The following is a 25,043-nucleotide window of genomic DNA, read 5'->3' as shown; positions in this document are numbered from 1 at the left end:
AGTATCCTTCTCTGAAACGTCCCCACGGCTTTTGTAATGGGGACTAAATGGTAAACTTATCTTTCTCGCGTGTGTTCCGATCGTCCAATGAGCGGTAAACACAGCTACGAGTTTGGAAATTGAATGGAGTGGGGTCCGCAAGACTGTTTTGAATCCTCCGTGTATTCTTCTGGGGCCAAAGTGTTTCGAAATAGCACACAAAGAAATGGGGTTCTATCTGTTCTACGCTTTTCTGGGAAATAAGTTGTGCAGTTTGCCAAGGAGATGCCGATGTCTGGGGAGGATACCGCTGAGACCAATTCACACCATTCGACTCGTTCCTGGCAAGTTCATCAGCAATTTCACTTGCCGCTATGTTCCTATGTCCTGGACTCAAAAGCACAGAAACGTTACCCAAGAGATTTCATATGCTGCTTACAGAAATTGACCAATTTGGATCTGCAGTGCCTTGATCACAGCTTGAGTAAAAAAAAAAGAGAAAATATTAATATCTCCCTCGCTGTCGCGTTCCCTATGCATGCCTGCAGGATCACAAAGGCTTCTGGCTGAAAAATACAACCAGTATTTGGCAGTTTTAAGAAAACAGATAAATTGGCTGATTTAGAGGAAAACCCTGCTCGGACTCGATAGAGGTGCCGGTGTCGGTACAGATTTTCCCCTCGTTCCAATCCTGCCTACTTGAAAATATTGCCGTGGCACGACTCTCAGTTTGCTGTGAGAAATGCAGTGTTAATTGCCTAAAAATGCTACCATGCCGTTGAGATTTTGCCTCCAGAGTACAACCTCTCTTAACCTGATTTCACTTTGAGTAGCGACGAAAATAACGTGAAAGTCGGTGGGGAAGTATGTGCAAAACGACAACTTCTACATGCTCGGGTGATGCCAATACAAGCAGTCATTTGTACCCTCCCCACTTTGCTGTTTAACACGCTGAGTGCCATGTGAGTCCAGGTTGGTCTCACAGTGCGAAGGGACTTTCAGGCCTCGTGGTGACACTTGGACTCACGGTATAATGTGTGAGATTTCGGTTTGTGCTGATTCAGCTGCTTCATAGAGGCTATTAGTAGTAATGTATTCACGCCATACTAGAGCCATTGCATTGTTTATGCTGCTTGGCCTATGGGTAGGAGACCAATGTGGCATCATATGGCCTATTCAAAAATTCAAATATTCTATTGTATTATGTAAAAAAAAATCGTGGCCGGACGAACCCCATTTTTTTTACTGTATGGTGGCACTCAACGTGTTAAATTATCGAGCTTTAATCTTTGTATTCGATTTGTCATATAATTGATAATCCTACAGCAGGTTTCTGCGAATGCGGAATACCATAATTCTTTGATTTTTTGCCATACATCCTTATTTTTGAATGTTTTCTTCCCGATTCGCTTCTTTAAATCCGCCCAAAGGTTTTCAATGGGGTTTAGGTCGGGTGATTGGCTTGGTCAATCCATAACTTGAACATTATTTTGTAAAAACTATTCACCTACTAACATTGAGGAGTGTTTTGGGTGATTATTCGTATAAAAACCTACCGAACTGGCTATACTTCTTAGCAATTGGTAGCATAACTTCTTGAAGTAAGTCCATGCAAATAAATTTGTCCATTTTATTGCTTTCCACTCCACACCAAGAGAATCCTACCCATTTCATTATGTTGCCTCAACGAGATTATTTTTTGTTTTTGTTTTTGTGTGCCGTGGTGAGAACTCTTATCCTTTACGATGTCTGACATTTCGCCCAGGATCATTTCCAAATAAAGTTATTTTTGTTTCATCGCTTCAAAGTAGTTTATAAAATATTTTCATAACCTCTGATTCACACCATGACTTGCACCCTTGAGCAACACTTTTCCACTCCTTTAAATTTGCTTGCTTCAACAGAGGAACGTTACGAGTTATTCTGCCTGGTAGGTTTTTTGTACCATCGGCACCCTAGAGTTCTCGCTGATACTGCGTTCTTGATTACAGCTGCAATGGCCTTTGATGACTTAAGAAGATCCCTTTTGGCAAGATTCACAATAAAGTTATCAGTAGTGCAAGTCGTTTTCGTTTTGCCACCTCGTCGTTCTGTGGATTTTTCGGACTTAAGGGATTTACAACAAAATTTTTGGCCCGTCCAAGGGACTCAGCGACTCAGATAGATAAAGGCAACGTACCTATTTCAATGGCCGTATGTGTATGTATGCACCACATATCGTTACCAACCCATTGTAAGCGCTGATTGGTGTTGATTACTCAGTAACTGGCCGCAGCTGTTTTCCAAATAATGTATCACAAAAGTGTAATAAACCAGCGATAGGAGCGAGCAGACAGATGTATGCACAGTTACATAGATATATTACAACATAGTCATTATTTATTCAGTTGGTCAGCCACTGTATTTTACTCACTCTTAAGTACTATTGTTCCAATGCAGGCTTTAACATTTAATTATTCCATTAACGGGGAGCAAAGTTGGCCCAACAAAGTACTGACAAGTTATTATATGGGGATTATAATTTCAAACAAAAAGCGGCTTATTAATAAAATACAAAATAAAAAAAATTTAAATAGTTTGTATGTAAAAAAGAACTACGAAAATAAATAAAAAAGGCTTGTCACAATATTCGGGGTCAGAGCAAAAAAGCGGCCAAGTAATGCTGTGTGGCTGGCAAATCATTTGTAATGTGATTAACGCGTCAACATTTTATTGTTCCATTAACCTGCTAAATTATTAATTAATTTAACAATTATCCATACATATTGTGATAATTGAAAGTAACGGACGGTCGGCAAAACAAAAAAAAGTTGCGAAAAACACGGCGCGATGTTTTTTTGATAGTTTTTTTTGTTCAACCTGCTAACATTTAATGCTTTTTTTTGGGGTTGTAATGTTTTATGGTTGTAAAGTTTAATTACAACAACAATTAAATTTGTTCACATTGCGAATGCGATTGTTGAAAAATTGACAAAGGGTCACATATGTAAGTATTCCTATAGTGGACATTTTTTTAATTTCTAGAAGGTCAACTCTAGAACAAAATGCAGTGCTTTGTTCAAATCAGCTACCCAAACTAACCGTTTTCACATTTTTCAAAATAAAAAAAGGCCAAATGCATGAAACAGACGGAAGTCCCTAGGGTGAAAACTGGTGAATGCGGTGGGTCATTCTCATGGCAGCCGGTTCTACGTTATCGGAATGACTCGACCAAGGGCTGCCAGCCCAGTAAACTAGCCCTGTGAAGTGAACCGTTTATCATCAATACGGTGGGTGCTTTGTGACGCGGTGCATTATCCTGATGGAAGAGATTTTTTTTCGTTTGCAAAATGGGTATTTTTTCATGAATTTTTTCCTTCAACTGGTGTAAGAGGTTAGATTTGTGGGGGGTTGGACAAGTCCAAGCAGTCAGTCAGTAGACCATTCTACTATGTGTAAGAGGTTACAATTACTTATATTTCGAATTCATTCTTTTACTATTTCTCAAGTAATCCATAAACAAAATTCCTTTGCGAACTGATGCTAGTAACTTCTTGGCCGATTTCGGAGCAAAAGAACCAGGTTCACACCACTCTTGTTTCGATTTAACATTAAGGTGATACACACAAGTTTCATCCATGGTGCTGAAACGACGCACAAATCCACTTTATCCTTTCGAAAACGCTGAGAAAGTCGCATTCAAATGTGTTTTTGTTCCATTGTTAGTGAATGCGGCACCCATTGTGCACACAGCTTACTTCAATCGAAATACTGTTGGGCACTGCCCAATGAGATGCCTACAGCTTCTACTAAATCTCTTTCAGTCACTCGACGATTTTCCAATACGATATCCTGTATTTTTCCTACGATTTTTGGTGTTATCGGCTGTTTTAGGCCGTCCTGTTTTTGGATCATCTTCAAGGCCTGTATCACCATGTTTAAGTTGAGCAACCCATCTCTCTATTGTAACAATTAAAGGTGAAAATCCATTATACACTTTCACATTCGTTTATAAATTTCCTTTGCCTTTAAACCTTCCAAAAATAAAAATTCAATTACGGCACGATACTCGATTCTTTCGTTGTAGGAAATACTGTTGTTGTTGTAGCAGCAGTACTAAACCCTGACAATATAGTGTAAATAACCGGTCGTCTTCGTCTTACTCATCTAAAAATAGGCCCAGGAAACTTGCTGTTTCGACAGGTTGGGTCCATAGGGAGAAGAGTGTTGGATGAGTGGGCTTAGTGGGGCATGTGAAAAGGTGGTTAGTGTCGTGCCGGGTGCCTTCACATGCAGAACATATGTTTGGTATGTCGGGGTCATTTCTGGATAAGTAGGAGATCAACCTGCTACAATATCCAGAACATAATTGTGCCAATGTTATGCTGACCTCACGGGGAAGCTGGAGCTCTTCACCTGCTGTAGGTGGGGGTTGGAATCCATTATGGCATTCGGTGGTGCTGAGCTTAAGAATATGGTAAGGGTCTCCCGATGAATGCCGTTTATTGACTGTCTAAATACTGTCTGGTCCAGTAGCTGTATGTTCGTTTTGTTCTGGATCTCGTCGGCGTAATTGAGGAGGTGTCTCCTGACGTGCTTGGAAACCGGCTCTGGCTCAAGCAGGTGTCTACATGGGTGAAACCTGTCGTAGCGCCCAAACAGAAACTGTTTGCTGAGTAGTTTGATGTGCTCCTTTCCCGGTAGGATCTGGTGAGCAGACGGACGCAACGCAGAAAATACTGTGACACGTCGCTATTAAATGGCTTGTAAACAAAGAACGTATTGCCAGATTGAAATGAAACTTCACATACGTTCATATGAAGGGCGTACCAACATACGAAATAAAATTTAGGCCAGTAACGGTGCTTCTCGTGGACTTCCTGCGAATAATTTTTGTTGCACCAAACGTCAACGTAATATACATATTTCGACACTAACTGCCAAACTAAGGTCGTCGCAGATGACTCTAGTTGACGCAAAGGAATTACTTTTTCAGTAACGTGTTTCATACTTATTTTTATAATTTAAGGATTTTTTTACAATCAAGAGGAATATCATTTAGAGTCTTGAATTTCCGTTTCACGCTATTATTATGTGTGCAACTGTAGTTCTTTAGTGGTTACTTGTTTGGCTTTCTGCCACCGAACAAGTGAGGCATAGGTGATGATGAGTCTAATCATCGGAGTATTACAGCCAAAGGTGTGGCAATAATTAGTAGACAAGTATCAAATTTTCAAATCCATATGACCTCAGTATTACTTACATACAAATGAAGGCAATATTATTTTTTCGTCAGAAATCGCAGCGATGAGCGCATAAAGCTGAAAACAAAAACAGTAAGAAACTGCACCAAAACACATAGTAATCTTGGACCATTTAACAATAAAAACATCAAAATCCAATTTCTGAAAGATTCCAATTTGTGAGCTGCTGCAGTACAAGCAAAGTTCATTTATGCTACATATGTTCGTATATTATACATGCATACATATTATATGTACATATTTTCATATTCATTATTCTGTATTATATGTAAAAAAGAATATATATTCGAAAAAGCACATCACGTGGAGTATCAAAAAAGCAAAAACCTGGCGAATCACAGCTGTTACGCTTACTAGAAGAAGCATATGCGCAGCAAATATCAAATACATTTTTTGGATGTGTGAGTGTGTGTGACACAAATTAAGGGTTAACTTTTATCCCACTTGAAGTAGAATTTTTACGGCAGTGGCGGCAGCTGGCGAATATAATAACAATGAACCAGGAAATTGGTTAGTTTCGGTTAGCAACAGGCAATTTAAGTTAAGAGAAGAGATTTTTGTAATAGCGAATCTCTGATGTCTGTATGTCTGTGCGTGTTTGATTATGTATTTCCAATACGAATAATGTGTGTATTATTCGGGTGGGTTGGTATTCATTTATGTCAACTATGCATTCCAATTATAAAATAATACCAAATATGACGTGATAAGTTATGGAAAAGCGAAAGAGGTTGAAAATTCGTACACCACCACGCACATTCCTCTACACGTGCAGGTACAGGATCTTTTAGTTTGAGTTCTTTTTTTAAGTTCGAATTAAAGAAATAATTTGAATGGGAATTCGTTATCTACTAATATAGCATACACTTGTGTTCAAAATAACAGCTGCACTATTATTACCACGGAATATTTGTTTTGTATGGACGACGCACACCACAAAATTGGAGGATGAGCCTGGCCAAACACCCAATTAATTGAAATTTGTAAAATTTTTGCGCCAACATGCCAAATTTCAGTCAAATTGACGATTACGATTGCAGGCATGTTCTACGTTATCGAAACGACACAGAGGAGAATTCCAGTACATAACTATTATGGTGTTACAACAACAACAACAAGTATGTTGGAGCTTATCACCACTTTTTTGTTTTTACATTTTATATGGAATTGCTGCACAGGCAGACAGCTTGCTAACGTGCCGAATGAAAATTAGCGAATTCATTTAGCTATATTTGATTACATACAATTTGGCTACAACAAATTTAAATAATTTAATCTGCGAATAAAACTGTTTGGAAAAGTAACAGTAAATTAATTGCAAATTACAAAAAAAAATCAAATAAAATTAAAAAAAAAATTTAAAAAAATATAAAAAAATAAAAATAATAAAAAATAAAAATAAAATAAAACGAAAAAAATTAAAAATAAAAAACACAATAAACAAAAATATAAAAAATAAAACAAATAAAAAAATACAAAAAATAAAAATGCAAATAATTTGAGTTAAAAAACCACAAAAATAGAAATAAAAGAAATTACAATAAAAAAATAAATAAAAATAATATTAAAAATGTAAAAAAAAATAAAACAAAATAGTGGAAAAAAAACAAATTAAAAACAAAATTAAAATAACAAATTAAATAAATTAAATTAAACACTTAAAAGAAACAAAGTGAAAAGAAAAAAAACTAAAAAGAAAAAAACTGAAAAAAATGAACAAAATATTGTACAATAAACAAAAGTTTTAAAATGCAAAAAAAATTAATATAAAAAATACAAAAAATAAAAATGCAAAAACTTTAAGTAAAAAAAAAAACACAAAAATAGAAATAAAAGAAATTAGAATAAAAAAGATTAAAAAATAATAAAAAAATGAAAAAAATATAAAACAAAAATGTAAAAAATGAAACAAAATAGAAGGAAAACCCCAAAAAAATTAAAAAAAAGTTAAAATTAAAAAATTAAATAAAAGGATGAATAACCAAAAATTGAAAAAAAGAAATAAATGAACCAAAAAAAACAAAAAAAAAACGCTATCAGAGAGTATGGATAGAAAAGATAGGTTTACTGCGGCCCATTTTTTGGAAAAGTTGCACTTATTTAGTCAGTAATGGTAAATATTAGTTTGGGGGAAAAAGCAATTCATTAATTTCTGGGTTAATGGCTGCGCTGATCGATATCTCGTAAAGTATCGATTTAACAATTTAAAGTTTATGCTCCTTGTCAAGGTGACATTCCAAACTAAAGAAAATTCGTTTACTGCTTTTGATTGCTCCATTTGTTGTGCGTTACAGGGTGCTAATGGAAGGCAACAAAAGGAAAATTCAGTACATTTGACAGTATTTCTGTATTTCTGCAAACCAGACCGCTGAAATTATGAATGATGTTTATGGTGCCGATACTGTAACAGCGAATTACGTTCAATTTTGGTTTCCTCGATTCCGTTCAGGCATTTTTGATTTTAAAGAAAAGGTTGACAAAATCACAGAAATAATCGAAGTTGACCGGCTTGTTAGTAGTCGTAGCATCGCCCAGGAGCTAAAGATCGATCATAACACAGTTTTGAACCATTTGCACAAAAATTTTACGCAAAAATATAGGATTTCTTTTATAACATTTTGGTATTGCGGTAATCAAGAGTGGTTTTACCGAGGGCGTACTGTACTACGATGTTTTTTGTGTTTACTATATTACATTTCTCTACACGCTAAATATACCGAGTATTGTAAAAAAAATTAGCATGCATACCTTGTTTAAAATTTTCTCTCCACCTTCTCACTTTTCAGCCTCAATCTTAAGTGCCGTATAAATTTAAAAATATATGTATATATGTACACACGTATTTACAACATTTTATAAACAATGTTTTCGTACGACTTTTTTATTAGTGTAACTTTTGATGTTGGCTATGCTCTTGTTAATGTTTTATTCATACACCTCTATATATTTTTTTCTCAAATTAAATATATGTATATACACAATTTTTTTACTACTTCTGCGCCTGTTGTTGTGTGAATTTTTTTTCGTTCTAGCTTCTATTTTCAATGTAATAAATTTTCTATAAATAAAAAGCAAGCGAAGATGTTTCCTATAAATTCATGCCTCTCTCCATCATTTCATACTTTCTATATTTATTAGTTTCAAGCAGACTACCCACCCACATATCATATCGCTTGGATGTTGTATTGCTGTTGTGTTTTTTGTTCTAGAAGTCAACACTAAATACCCTGTAAACACATCATTCGTAATCTATAATCAACTAAGGCTACCATTTAGAAATCTCCTAAAATACGCATAAAATGTTTAATTGCTCAAGCCCACACATTAAATGTTCAAAATAAGCTGGCTTTGCATATTGGAAACATTAAGTGGCTTCACTGGGGCACCGCCATAAACAACACACCACCCATTCGCTCTCAATACACTTCACTTGTAAACATTTTTGGCGCTTTTCCCTCTATCGCTTTCCATATACCTACACCTGTGCTCATAATAATAGCAGCGCGGCATATTACAAAGTTTTGAGTATTTATTTATTTGTCATTTAATTTTTTTTATTCAAATATATATAGTCCATACTACAACAAGAACAATTACACAAAATTCAAAATGGCTTAAACACATTTTCAAACTTTTTACTCAGAATATTTATCATAATTTCAATTTGCAGATGTTTAGCCCATTCAATTTTGGAAAAGTTTGTGTAAGTTTCAAGTGGCTCAAAATTCACATTGATTTTTGACAATTTTTTTTGTGGACAATAACACCGTAGAGTTTTTTTGTATATATAGAGAAAATGCTCAAGACCGCCAGCAATCAACGCGATTTTTGCGCCATTTCAAACTTGCACTTTATTATGCCAAAATATAATGGACTCCAAAACTGCGTACTTGAAATTTTTTTTAAATCTGTTTAATACGTTTGAAATTTTAATGCAAATTTATTGCATATTTCTTTATTTTGTATTAAGTGTGCAGCTTTTAGTTACACTCGTCAGAAAAAGTTAACGTACACTGCATGCATTCATTAAAAAAGTATAAAAAATGTATTTATATTTGGATTGAATAAAAAAAATTTGTACTTTATTTACAGGTTAGAGTTCAGTCATTTAGCACAAGATGATTTAAAAAGCATAAATTTAAATTCAGTTTCAAAGTAATAATAAAAACAAAAATCATATGAAAAATACTTCAGAAAAAGTTAACGTACACTGTACATAACTTTAAAATAAAAATTAGTAAATAAAATAATAAAACTTATTAATAGCTTGTAGGGTATCCCCTACGTCTTATAACTTCTGCTAAACGTTTTGGCATAGATTTGACCAACTTTGACGTTTCCTCTGACGTAATTTTGCCCCATTCTTCAGTAATTACGTCCTTCAGCATTGTTTTTGAGGTTATGTTATGCTGCCGAATTTTTCGTTCTAATAAATCCCAAAGATGCTCAATAGGATTGAGATCTGGTGATTGTGGAGGTGTATGCAATTGTTTGGGTACATTATACAGGAGCCAGAGCTTAACTATTTCTGCAGTGTGCTTAGGGTCGTTATCTTGTTGGAACACAAATCCGTTCTCTAAGCCTATTTTGGTAGCACTCTGCCTCAAGTTCGATTTCAGAATATCCAAATATCTGTACTTATCCATAGTTGATTCTATAAATTCAATATTACCCACTCCGTTATATGCCATACACCCCCATACCATTACGCCTCCGCCGCCGTGCTTAACAGTTGGAGCAAGATTCTGTCTGTCGAGAGCTGTTCCTTGTTTTCGCCATACCAGTTTTCGTCCCGTAATTCCAAATATGCAGAATTTGCTTTCGTCGGAAAATAATACCTTTTCCCAGAAATCTAGGGGCTTGCTGATGTGTTCTTTGGCGAAAGCAATACGTTTCTGTCTGTTTATTAATGACACAAACGGTTTCTTGCGTGCAACTCGGGCATGATAGCCACTTTTCTTTAGAATTTTACACACAGTATCACTGCAAATGGTTTTTTGAAACCTTTCCTCAACGTCTTTTGCAATTTTTGAAGCCGTAAGTTTTGGATTTTTTTGAACTTCATTAATAATATGGCGTTTTTCTCTATCAGTAAGCGTACTAGGGCGTCCTGAACGCGGCTTGGAAGTTGTGGAGCCTGTCGATTTATAGTTTTTGATAACTCCTTGGACTGTAGAATGAGTCCTTCCTACAGTTTTTCCAATTTCGCGTAAAGATTTCCCTTCATTCCATAGTTTTATGATGATATCCCTTTCATCGGAGCTTGTTGCTTTTCTTTTTGGAGCCATTTTACAAAACTGCTGAATATTACACGCACTAGCTAGAAAATAGTTTAGATATACACCTTAAATGCTTTTTATTCAATTTTGTTTAAAACGTAATAGGGGAAGCCCCGTGCTTTGTGCTGTACGTTAACTTTCTCTGACGAGTGTATATGGGATTTGCCATAGCATAAACTATCTTTTCATAAAAACAAAAACAGAATAAATAATAAATAAATAATCAAAACTTTGTAAAATGCCGCGCTGCTAGTATTGTGCACACAGGTCTATATAATATATACTTTTGTATTCCAATCCCGTGGCCCTTTATGTGCCACGCATGTTTCTTTTATTCATTCTACTTATAAATCATGCAGTTCTTGCAACTTGAACTACTTCTCCCCCATCTTTTCCGCAAGCTCTTTGCAACTCGAATAGATCTTCTATTGCGCGCTTACTATTTAAATCCATATTCATATATTTTTCTTGAATGCCACTTTCTATATGCTCTAATTCTCTACCTCGTTCCCTACCAGCCTTCCTTCCTCCTCACTTCATTGCGCTTTCTTTGGAATGCCTTTTTTCTGCACTCGCATCTCTGTGGTTTCCTACACATCAATAAAAATCAAAACAAAAACTTTACCCCCTCACACTAATTTGTTTCGCAGCTGCTACTTGACAGCTAATTAACCAAATAAACAAAAATGAAATGTCCACTGAATCTGCCAATTGCATTGACATGGGAAATATTTTTTCTTTTCGATTTTTCCAGGCCTGAGATTCGCATTCGCAAACAACAGCGCATACAAATGTTTATAAAATCGAAGTCAAACACTTTTTCGTAAGAAAATTATTTAAGTCAGATGCAAATTTTCATATAAATAACATTAAAAATAAGCAAAATAAAACAAAAACAAACAGCAAAGCAAAAATGGCGTTAATTAAAATGTAAAAAAAAGTTTAAAAATTAACACTTAAAAAAGTTTTTTAAAATAATAATAATTTTCAAATAAAAAATAGAATCCTTAAAAATAGCGAAAAGTCGAAAATTACTTTACCGTCGCTGCTGTCTTATGAGAATTGCTTTATTAAGTTTTCGCTACGTTTGATTTAAATTTTAATTGTGCACATACGGAAAGCATTTATTTTTGTTGTTGTTGCATTTTATTTATAAATTCGTCGAAAATATTCGTTTTTCTGCAAGGCACATACAATTTTGAAAATGCCATTAAAAAAGTAATTTATGCCTCAAAAACGAAGTGTTGAGGTGCAAATATTTTCTGCATAAAATTAGAAATAAAAAAAAGCTAAAAATAAAACATTCAAAGAATTTTAATTTTCGTTTCATTAAATAGCGTTATTTTTACTGTTTTTCTATTGCTTTGTTGTCGTCGAGTGACAGAGCAAAAGTGAATAAAAAAATTTGTGCTTCAAAAGTGTTATACATACATACAAACTCATACATATTCAAGTAGGTTATTAGGGAACTGTAACTAACAGCAGTGCTTTGAGGACAACACATGTGCTGTTCTTTTTGAAATCGGGTGAGTAAAATTATAAATATTTAACAAAGATGTAAAGATGAAATTTAGGTTAAGAAAGAAAATAGATTTATATTCAAATCAAGTTTTACATTTCAATATTATTCTAGTATTTGCTATTTTTCTGAAGAACAATATAAACTAAATTTCAACATAAAAGTATTATCTAATTATCTAGGCCAAATTTTTCTTGCGAAATTTGCTAAATACAAATTATGGGTATTAACCTGTTAAGTGATTATGTCGTATGTATGCGTCAATTTCAAAAGTTCATTTTTTAGTTAGTGTCGTATATGTGGGTCATGCCGAAAAAGGAAATTGCATTTGCTATGAAATTTAAAGTTAAGCAAAAAACGAAAATTTTCCTGTTATTTTGACATTATAAAGTAAGCAGGAGCACTGAATTTCCTGATAATCGTTCAGCCAACCAACGCGCACGGTGAATCCAATATTTGGCTGAAAACCGGTTTTGCATCCTGGTCTTCGCTTGAAATTAATTCAGCACAGTAAATCGAGCTGTCTAAGAAAAACTAATCGCTTAACAGGTTAAATAACTAGACTGGCACTGCAATAGAAAAAGTCCGTATACCCTAAACGCCAGCAACCGCCAACTGCTTAGGATGAAGCCTTCTCCCTCTCTGGCTTCTGTGTAGGCATACAACCAAGGAAAAAGTATAGTAACGCAATATTTTGACCAGTTTTGACTATTCATTCATCACAAAATTTTTTTTGATAGAAGTATAACTAATTTTCTAACAAAAAACCATGTAATTCCAAATTTCATACTTTAGACGGTATTCTGTAAAATTTTGGTAAAATCGAAATTTTTTTTTTTTGATATTTTCAAACTTTAAACATTTAAAAATATGTCGTTAAGAGGATTTTTTAAAATTCCTATTATTTCAAGCGGCCTCGATAGTCTAGCGTATGTGCACCAGCCTGCCATCCCAGAGATTGTGGGTTCGAATCCCACGTAAAGCACGGTTCTCGCACTTTTCCAAACTTACCTACTTTCCCTATTTCTCAAAACAAATCTCATTCCTCAACCCCAAAAATGTATCCCTTCCATCCTTACTCCCGCACAATGATCAGCGCATTATTTGCATTGTGGCTGCTAAAACAAGCAAAAACAAAGAAGAACACACAGTTACTTAATGCATCAGTGGTGTCAGCAAGAGGAAGCGGGCGGTAATAGCGCAGTCACACCAAAATTAGCGAAGTCCTCAACCATATGTGCGATCCTTCTGCAGAAAAATGTGAAACACAGATGGCGCTTCAAGCAGTAAAGAAGGCGTGGTTTCTAAGCAACGACAGGTGGGCATTTCCACCACTTAGGACTGGCTAATCACCTACCCTGTCAAAAATTAAATAGATTAACGAAACCAACGCAAGACTGAGTCTTGTCGAGGCCCTATGCTCCCGAGAGGAGTGAAGAAGAAAAAGAAATTATTTCATGAGATATAGCCGTTTTGGTGACATGGCATTGGTTCCGACCCGACCGCCTCAACTCAACAAATGATGGTAAGCGTTTCCCTTTGAACGCGTTTTTCTACTTCAAAACTTTTCAAAACTACTTTTTTGAGCTGGCGGTAAGGATATCTCGAGTTCTAGTGGACTGATTTACTTCAAATTTGGGGACAATGTTCTTTATACGAAACTATAACTTTTCCTTTTCATTAAAAAAGATATCCATATTTTTGAAAAAATATGAAAAAAAATAATTTTTAATAGTGAATTTTTTTTTTAACTTGACTAAGGCTGACTCGATAGCGGCATCTATAATAATTAAGAATCCGTTTGACTTTCATTTTAATTATCACCAGGAGGGTTGGAATCATGCACGCCAGGACACCCTCTTTGTTTGGACCCCCTACTTTGACTGCGCATAATTTTGTCAATTTTAATTATTTTTTTCAGTTAGTTTTTCATTTAATAATTAATAATCAATAAACAAATGATAAAAAATGGATTGTAAAATTTGTTTTGTTTCCTTTGTACAGCGCTTCAATGCATGCCTCTACACTAAAATACCTTTAATACAAAAATCAGAAAAATTTAACAAATTTTAATCAAAATCGCAAACTTTTAAATCAGAACAAAAAATAAAAATAAAAATTGTATATGCAGTTATATAGCCCATTAAATTTTAGGACAATAAAGTTCATGTTTTTCTTTTTTATAGAAGAAAATACGAAACACCGCCAAGGAAAAAATTATCAGAAATTGAATTTGTATAAATCTTGTACAAAGTTTGAGACTTTGATTAGCCTGGCCTTTGTTGTATAACGAATTAGTTTTGATAAAAAAATTATTTAAATTAAAAAATAAAAAAAAAAATTCCATCCTCCTTAAAATGTAGAGCTGCTACATTTTTTCGCGTGCTGTAGACAGACAATTAAGAAAAAACAAGAAATGATAAATCATGGGTTCTCCACTGACATAATGCGCCAAATACAAACAGTATTCCTGTGAGAGGTCATCTGTCCTAATCGCGTGATCTTGCACCATGCGACTTCTAGCTCGTCTCCTAAGGTGACCTCTGCGTTAAAAGGAGCGAATACTTGAGTCTTCTTAAGTTGTGAATGAAAATTGAGCATCCATTACAGTTCCAAGCATGGGATGATTCGGTTTTAACCTTGGAGCGAAAGGGAACATGTGTATATTGAAGGAGCTAATAAGTAAATATGTAAAAAAATAAAATAAAAATATATTTTACAGCAACAGTCACGTTATTTAAGAGATGAGGAACTCTATTTTATTACGCAGCAAACTAGTTTCAAAGATACGTACAATAACGCTCTAAATGTGCCGACAACCTAACGACACACTTTGAGTAACACTCACCTCCCGCGAGAGTCGGCTAAAGAAGGCGATTGCTAACGAGCAGCCCAAATTGTCTCATGAAGCCCGCGCTATACCTCCACAATTGCTTTATGGATATTGTAGCAGATAAGTCTTTTAGTTATACAAGTACAAAAGCCATACTTTTGAGACAGCATATCCGGCAACCTTAGACGCCTTTGATTAATGCAGCTCCAACAACTGCTAAGTACTAGATCTAACTCAGATTCTACTTATCGAATTATTTTGTCTCACTTTCGTTGTAGTCAAGTTTTTCATGTGACCCTTTGATTTTCTGTGATTTTCTTATAAAACCCAATCCGCTTCAAAAAATTTAGTGTACCAATTTTATATTTATTTTGTTTAAATGAAAATGTATATACATATGTACATGTGTATGTATGTACTACTAACTGGCGGGTTTCTTTACAAACTTTAATATTCCTTGTATATCACACAAAATGTTTCACAGAAAGGAAAATTTGATTTATATTCAGAATGACAGATTCGACAAAAGCTAATTTATTGCAAATTTCTGCTCATGCTTGAATAACTTTAATAGGTTGAAACTTTGAGAGGAGTATTCTTAATATTTTTAATTTCGTCTAGATAATAACGGAAAGGTTGACTTTTTTGTTGAGCAGAGTTACAAAACAGCTTTTATTAACAATAATTTTAAATCCACCACTTTTTTTCTGCAAGGTGGTTGAGCGCTGATGTGCCTCTGCATCTTGCACCGAACAACATTCCAAGCATTTTAGCAATTTCAAACAAACAATAACAAACTCACTCCAGGCATTCAAACGCTCCTCAGCATGCAGCTGTTGTCGCAAAGGAGCATGTCTTGAGGACGTCCGTGCGTACTTGCGTGCGCTCATCCTTACCGGCTTCACTGTCCTTACTGTGGCAGCAAAATGCTTTTTAAATTAAATTTGTTCATGCGTAGGACAGTTCGTTTTTTTTTGTTTGCTTCTTCTTCAGCACTTACTATTGTTCACTTTTGTTTGTCAGGGAATTCCTTTAGCAACAGTTTGGATTTACTGGCTTGCTTGTACTCATCATTTCGTTGGCGGTGGGTGGCAATTCAGGTCATAATAATTTGCTGGCGAAACATATAAGTGGCTTTTGAACTGCTGAGTTGCTGTTGGCGTCCGTAGTTAAATATTTTGTGTTCTTTTTGCGCTTTTGCTTATATATACTTTATACAGTAGGGATGTGTTTATTTTTTAAATTACAATAGGTAATAAAAATTTGGTGTTAATCCATTTATGTTTTCGATGGAAACGAAGGCCAAAGTTAAGCCCCGTTTCGGGTAATTGTAATTTTTTGAAACGAAGAGAGATTTCCCAATTATATTTCTGGAAGTACATGTCTTCAAACCACCTCGACCTTGAATACAATCAGCAATTCCAGCTATACTATGATTTCTGTACTTTCCATGTTCTGTTGTTGTTGTTGTTGTTATAGCAGCATTGAAAATCCCCATACATGTACTATTATATTTGTATAATGTCGCAGCCAAATGAAAGGAAAGGATTGATGGTCCCTCGTTCCCATTTGCTCAAAAAGCGGTTGTTGTTGTAGCAGCGATGTCACCTCTCAGTTCAAAAGGTTGGTCACATCCCTCTATTGTGGCAAAATACACTTTGAACATAAGCAAATTGTTAAGGAAGTTATTTCCAAATACAAAAAAAATCAAATCAGCAAAAATGAATTTCAAAACAAAAACAAACAAATTCTTCTAAGATCACTTTCTTCTACCCTTAAATAAGGTCAAAACGGTTTGAAGTTAAGAAAAAAATTCTCAAAAAGCGGCCAAATCTTTAATCAAATATTTATAAATTTCTAATATGATGGAGCATTCACAATATTTCGATAAGAAATCGACTTATAGTATAACAACTTTTGCACGAAATAATAAAGATTCGCATTACCAAGCTTCGTAAACTTTGACACAGTCTAAATAAAAAAACTAAGACGAGGTGGTATGTCGGCATATGAAGGTATCTCGCACGATATTATTTACCTATTCACTTGCCCCCTTAAACCTAGTCACCTAACAGCCTTCCTCCTTTGGACTCACCGTGTCAAAGCAACATGTTTCTTGAGCCTACAAAGATGAATGACGAGCGGTGACTTCACAGTGCTTGACAAGGCTTGATGAACTGCTATAACAACAACAACGTGCTGGAATGCAATTTTTTTATGAAAGTGGTCTACTCATTGTGTGCTTTCAGGATTATATTGACGCTTTTATCTTTGAAAAATTGCTGTTGGCCAGAGGATTTAGAAAATTAGAAATTACATCTTTCTTAAATAATGCTTAGATTTTCATGTACTAGCTTTAAAGCAAATCTCTAGCGGATTCCTTGCTTATTATGGTCTCTTCAGGAAACATGCGAATTTCCACTTCATCGGTTACAAGTGTCCTTATAATATCAGGCCAGTCCCTAAGTTCGTGCGTTTTTTAAAGGTGGTTTTAAAATTAATAAAAAAGATGTTTCGAGTATTTATTTATCAATAATATATTTTCCTTCATTATTTACAATGTCTTCCCAACGTCTTCCCAAAAAATTGCTTGTCCTTGGAGCCAAAATACGCTTCGATATCCCTTTTTATAGCTTCTTTTGAGGGGTAGTTCTTGTTACTCATATGGGATTGAAGTCCACGGAAAATGTGATAATCACAAGGTGCAATATCGGGAGAGTATGGTGGATGCGGCATTAGCTCCCATCCGAGATCGTTCAGCTTGCATAATGTTTGCCTTGCGGTATGAGGTCTTCCGTTGTCGTGGTGAAACAAAACTTTGCGTCTATTCACTAAAGACGGTCAATTTTTTTTAAGTGCCCCATTCAGGTTTGATAGCTGATGGGAATAATAATCAGTAGTTATCGTCTGGTTTGGTTCCAGAAGTTCATAATAAACAATACCGGCCATATCCCACCAAATGGACAGCAGAATCTTCTTGGGGTGAAGGCCATCTCTAGGGGTCGGTTCTGGTGTTTCATCTTTATCTAACCATAGGCGTTTGCGAACAGGATTATTGTAAACAACCCATTTTTCATCACCACCAGTAACGATACGGTTCAAAAAACTTTCACCCATTTTCTCAGCTTTGAAACCTTTCACAACTGAACCAGGTTCTTGTGAACTGTTCCATGCGATGAATTTAACCTCTGAGCCACCAAATCGACTGTTAAATTTGGCTCAGCTTCCACTAGTTCGAGCAAGGCGTCGGAGTTAAGAACTTCAGGACGACCAGCGCGCGGCATCCTCCACGTCGCAGTTACCACTTCCGATTTTTGAAAACCACTTTTGCGCAGTCCTTACACTCACGGTCTCCTCTCCGTGAACAGTGTTTATTTGTGCAGTAGCAGTTGTTGCATTTTTACCACTTTTATAAAAAAGTACAAAATATGCCTCTTACACGCGTTCGAAGTTTCCATTTTATTTTTTAACAACACGTGCTTCTATCCGCGATTAAAATCACCTATTTGAATGCACAATATATAAAAGAAAATATAAATAGTACCGTTATATTCCGCGAATAATTTTTTGTATGCAAAAATCGTACAAAAGTGAAATTATGGGTAAAATACGCACGAGTTTATGGACTGACCTGATATTTCCACCAACTCTCGGCATACTCTGCTTGCATCAGAGTTTCAATTTTTTTTTATACTTTTCTTCTGATGTAGACCAAAAGAGGCTCTAGAAATACGTTAAATAACATATATTTTCATATATTGCAACATAATTGATCTCGTTTTACTTATACACTATTTAATCTGACTTTGAGTTATTTTGTAACAAAGCATCTAGTGCCTTCAATAATTATAATTTTTAAATTGTAATTAATTATAATAAATAAATAAATTAATTAATTGTCTCCTTTTCTGTTCACGGTATTACTTTGCTCCTCGCCTTTGCTTAGGACCGCTGTACAGTGTACAAATCAATAAATCACGACTATTGCTCCTAAATCTTGTCAGAGGAAGTGTATTCTCTCTTAACCCTCACTTTCGCTGATATTTCTTTTTTGTTGTAGCACGAACAATAACGGTATACTAAACTAACAAATCTTGTTTATTGCTCCAAAGTTTCCCCCAAAAGGATCTTTCTTTTATTCTTCACTTTTAAGGATGTGCGGCTAAACACAGAAACACTGAAACCCATAAGAGCTGACGGAAACGCAAGAAATATCAGTTATTGTTGCCAAATCATCTCAAACTATTATTTTTCGATTAGATTAGATTCCCATTAGAAATTAAATAGCGATCAGTATTTACTCCAATTCTGATGTATGTAAATAGGAGCTAGAAAAGTAGAATAGGGACTCAGATATTGAATTTAAAAAAATATATGCATCTTTATTTATTCGTTGAAATACTGAACTTTGAGTATTAATTTTATATTTAATAAAAATTAAAATAAATAAATTTTAGTGGAAATATGGACGGACACTCCTATTATACACATTTACCTATAAATTGTTGCAATCGGTTCTTGGTGTTGCATTTGCTAGTATTTTTGCTGTTTTTTGGCGTCAGTTGTCACTTGATACTTATAATAAATGAGCAAATTCATATGTATGTAACCCATGCTAAAATAGTTGTTGTTGCATGACAATTTCTTCTTCCTTTTGATCGCACTTTCAAGCAGCAGCTGTCGCCTTTATTTTTATTATTATTGACAGCTGTATTTCGCTACTGGTTTTTCGGAATTTGCCACTCTTTACTTGCATAAATTGTATGATTTTCAGTTTATTTTTTCCCAGCCATTTACTACCGTCGTTTTCGTTATGAGGATCCACTTTTGTCGCCACAGTGTCGCATATGTTGCAAAACTGCCGATGCAACAGATTTAAGCCGACGAAGGCATGTTGATATTTGATTACATTCACTTTAACCAAGAGTATGTTTCAAGGCAATCGGCAGCGATTTATTCGGTTTTTATATATTACACAATAAATACACCTGTGTTCATAATAATAGCAGCGTGGCATAATCATTTTTTTTTTCTTTTTTTTTATATATTTTTTGTTTTAATTTTTTCTATAAAAATATAGTTCATACCACAACAAAAATCATTAACTTAAAGTTGCAAACTTTGTATAAAATTTAAAGAATCAAATAATTTTTATGAAAACTTTGAAATTTTTGGTCAGAATTTTTAGAAAATTCACAAGTATACAGTTTAATAGCGCATTAAATTTTATGGAGTGGCAGTTTGAAATGGCTCAGAAATATATTAGTTTTGAACATTTTATATTATTATTTTTATATATATTGTGTAGTCTGACCACATAAAAAAGTGTAGTACCCGTCATAACAAGAATAGCAAAAACAAAAAAAAAAAAAAAACGACAAAAAAATCAGCAGCGCGAATTTGGAATTACCTTAAACTTACAAGATATTACAATATATCAAAATTCAATGGACTACAAAACTGCATACCCAGAATTTCCCTAAAAATTTAAAAAATAAAAAGTTTGATAAGTTATTGAAATGAAACTTTGAATGAGTTATGAATTTTGTTGCAGTGTTTTTATAAAACTAAAAATAAATTAATGCACATAATTTGCAATATGTCGCGCTCCTTTATTGTGAAAACAAGTTTTTTAGGAGTTTGATTTTTTATTTATTTTTTGTGCAAATGGATTCCCAAGCTCATGAATTCCAATTGTAGTGAACACACACCATGTAACCATTCAGTAAGTATTACTTACTCAACGCTGAAACTTAACTCGATGAGCTTCAACGCAAATGGCAAGCAATTCGCTTTGCTGTTCTTATACATAAGCACCTAATCAATACTTCAGTATCAGTAACAAGAAACACATTTGGAAGTAGTCCCATGCGAAAATATTTATTTTCTACTACCCAACTGGTTAGCTTCCAATAAATTTAGAAGCATAACTAGATTACGTTAGGCTACGGAGATCGCCACTCTGCATGAGTGTGTAGAGGGGCTCACTTTGCTCTGTAAGGCCATTTTGATACCAGCACCATAATTATATATAAACGATTATGTTCTCTTTTTCAAAACAAAATCAGAAACAGCTGCACTAGGAATCATCCGGTTTCTATAAATCGGCAGATTATAAATTGTAACGTTGAGAAAATTCAGAAGCGTTAACCGGCTCGTAGCGATTTTGAAGGAATCAGCTGATTTGCTGACGTAACAGGGGATGTAACAGCGATTTGCTTACGAGAGGACAGGGATTGTGTTGGTGATATACGAAAAAAATCACCGTAGCCATTATTCATGTTACTGCGTTGCTGTCTGAACCGAGGTATATAGTATTCATTAAAGTTTTGTGGTACTAGACCAGATATAACGTTGTGTACTACTGATTGTCACGGCAGAGTAGAAAGCAAATAATGAATTCAGCCTTGTTTCATTCTATGCTGACACCCGCATGAACACGGCGAAAGAAAAAAACGAATCAGCTGATTTACCAATACCACCTTAAACATATTCGCCTTGGTCTGAACTGAAACTGACTGATTGGAAGAGCCTAAGAATACGCGTGATCTGAGCGGGCACAATTCTGCTGCCGAATCCTCTATGACGTGGCAGCCGAAGTTACTCGCAATATTTTGCTTCGTATAGCCATCCTGGTAATCTATCACCCTTACTGTTCTGCCTGGTCGAAACGAAGTGAAGGAAGTCTCAGGTGTGAAAGTAGAAAACGACTAGTGCGCATTTTTGATATCAACCCAAATCGGATCAATTGTTATTAACGAGTGCGGCGAACTTGTATGCGCCTCCAACAGAGCTCGTTTACTATTTTATTTACTAGAGCTCAATAGTTCTGTGTGGATTAGGAGTTTTACTGCTGTGAGGGAAAAAACTTCCTTTTTGAAGCATACAGCATATTAATAAATTATCTCATAAGCCTGCTGAGAATTGCTGCGGTTGTGATAGGTTAGTTTAATAATAAAATAATGGATTTTCGATTAAGCTCGCTTTTAAAAGAATAGGTATGGTAGGTAGTGCTGGCTGATCTGTGAAAAGATCTCACATAGGCCTTTAGGGTCCATTTTGTAACCAGTGCTATGTATTTGGAGTCACAGATATTATTTTATGTAATTCTTGATGCACGTCTTCTCTAGTTTTAACAAGCCGTTCAGCATTTTGTCAGCAATATCCTTCGAGGATGAAATAGTTGTCTAGGCACATTTGTTGAGCCCTACAAAGAGCAGGGCAGTGGGAAAGTGGTGTTCTAGGGAGTGATAAAATAAAGTTAATATTTTGTTCTATTTCTCGTTTTGTACAAGGTTGAGTGTTCCCATATCGACTGCATTTCCAGAGCTAGTTCCTTATTCCGTTCCGCTTTCAGAAAAGAGAGTGATGAGTATATATGTCTGAAGAATAATTGCCTTAGCGAGCTCATCAACTCTCTCATTTTCAAAGCGTCCTGGCATCCATGGTATCCAGTAAATAGTGACCTGCCCATTTCCACAGAGTTCAGCCGTTTTGGATCTGCGTTTTTGAACACATTCCGAAGTAGTCCATGGAAAGAATAGGAAGCAGATGTATACATTTGTGTTCATATAATGAGCGGTATGAGCCTTACGAGCACATATACGGCTGGGTCATGTCGTCCGAATGGAAACAAACGCTCCGGTTCTCAAGGTATTCGATGCGGTAACAGTGCCAGGAAGGTCTGTTGCACGTTGGAAAGATCAGATCGAAAAGGATAAAAATCTCACATAATAATCTTAATCTTTTAAAAATACTCGCACTATTGTTCATGCTATTTTTTTTATTTTTATTTTTTATAAAACTATACTTCATTGCTTTAAAAATAGCTTAAAAATCAAAGTTCCAAACTTTGTCCAATCTTCAGAATCTTAAAACAACTTCTGCGTATGCAGTTTTACAGCCCTTTTAGTTTTGGTAAAACAAAGTGTAAGTTTGTAGTCGCTCAAAAATTGGGTTTATTTTTGAATTTTGTTTTGTTGTATATGCAATGTTGACAAGTTTCTGCCATATAAAACAACTGTTCGGAAGACTTTTATATGGCAGCTCAATTAAATATTGTGTTAGTATTTTTTTTTTTACAAATATATGGACGGTTATTACATTGATACTATGTATATTTATAAAAAATAATAAAGTGCCTTTATTCGCTCTGTTAACTTAATGCCCAAATGGCAAATGAAACAGAGCTCAGCATCGAGAGCTATCGGTGGCTTTTTGATGGCTACTTGTATGCAAAATTCAGTTTGCACTTTTCACCAATTCAAATGTTAATATGTTTTAATCGACAATTGACAACACACAAATCGATATTCGAAAAAAAGTATTATTATATATTTTCAAGTGTGTTTTCAACAACACTTCCGTGGCTATTGTATTGGCTGCCCTCGCGCGGCATTTCATTGCTATCCACACCATCTGCCGCGTAAACAAACATTCCTTTTTTGAAGGGGATTAAAGTGTTAAGTGGCAGTTGCCGTTAATTTGGTTTCCCTCATTTACCTACCTGCCACTTCAGCGGGGTGCTCCCTCGTCACCTTTCAGTTTCAATGTTCCCTAGTGTCTGTTCGCCGCAAACCCCAACGTTGCGTTATCAATGAATATAAATATGCGATCGGACGCAGCAAGGAAAACGCTTATTTAAACATTTTACTCGTACTGTCAAAGGTGTTTATAGTGTGAACACCGAAAGATAATTAGAGAAGGTACTGTAACAAGTACTTATAGTTTCTAAAAGGAAATTTGTTTAGTCAATTTCGACACTTATGAAACATAAAATATTGATTAAAATATAAAAAAAAAACTATAAAATAAAGTACATACAGTTACATATTACGCGAAGTAAAGAATCTGAATATTTTTCGCCAGACATCTTTAGGGAGCCATATCTCACGATGTGCGCATTGCATTTGGTCTAGCTATACGGCGAATGAAATCTTAAAAAAAGAGTTCTGTGACAGTTTTGTGTCCAGTGAAGTTCCAGAATAAACGTAAAAAAGAAAAATTCGTTGTATTTTTCAGTACCACTGGCCAAGATGAAAAGCCAGCGCTCAGAGTAGTTGACCCAAAACAAGCTTTGTTCTTTGTGAACCCAATATAGTATAGAATGCAACGGCAACGCAAAGATTTCAACAAATCCGATTTGGTAATATGAACTTCGAAGATGAGACACGCGCTGGTAGGCTAATCGTCGCAACTGTGGATAAAATAGGAAATCGTTAAATCGGACCTGCAAGTGGGCAGCACGGACTTTTTTTTGTTTTTTGGGACAGACAAGCAAGTACAGTACTCAGACACAATTAAGTCCATTGTACTGCACTTGGGTTCCCTTTTTTAATTTTCTGTACATCTATCCGACCTCCGGAGAAATTTGAGTAGATCTGTAGTGCCAAGGAGCCAAGGTAGTCGCTTCTTAACACATCAGACCCAAAGACCTCAAGCCCAATTCGAGCGAATACCAGGCAGACGCACAGAAAGTGGTCCGCCGTCACTCCACATGCTGGGCAGAATGCACTGTCTGAGTTAACAAAAGGATCTGATATAATCGGTCGGACATGACAGGTAACATCAGTTTTGTCCATTTGCAGCCTCTCTCAGCCTGCCAGGCTCGCTTGTGGGTTAGAGTAACCCGTTTGCTAACCGTCGTTTTGATGGCTGTAGAAGGGAAGTTGATCTCAGACCCCATTCTACCTGAAGAGTCAGATATCTCATTACCCGCGATATGCACTTGTCATGGGAACCACGGATCGCTGGATTCCACGTAGACACCATAGCCGGAACCGTGCTCGGTACTGGAGCCATCCGCTAAAATGGCATGGACTTAGCTGCCACTTAATTTCAAAGAATACTTCAGCCAACTGTAGACTACTTTAGCAGTGTGAACAACCACGTCGGTCTGTACTGCGCTACCGTAATGAGCTGGATTTATATCCGACCAAGAACTCTGTCACTCAAGCAGTTTTCACCAAACATGTATGGCTACACCTCTATGCTGTAACAACAATAACAAAAAGTAATATAGTTTCAGAAAGTTAATCTACACGTAACTTTTTGGACGTAAAAACTTACTTTCGTACTATATTTATTGTAATTTTGCAACTACTTTCGAAAGTGCTCGGCTTAAGAGGCTTACCGAAAGCACTTTCCTTGTCGCATCTGATGGCGCCTTAAGTTTTCACGCAGTACTCACA

Source organism: Anastrepha obliqua, chromosome 1 (assembly GCF_027943255.1).
Source record: "Anastrepha obliqua isolate idAnaObli1 chromosome 1, idAnaObli1_1.0, whole genome shotgun sequence".
Classification (NCBI taxonomy): domain Eukaryota; kingdom Metazoa; phylum Arthropoda; class Insecta; order Diptera; family Tephritidae; genus Anastrepha; species Anastrepha obliqua.
This window is presented reverse-complemented; position numbering follows the sequence as displayed.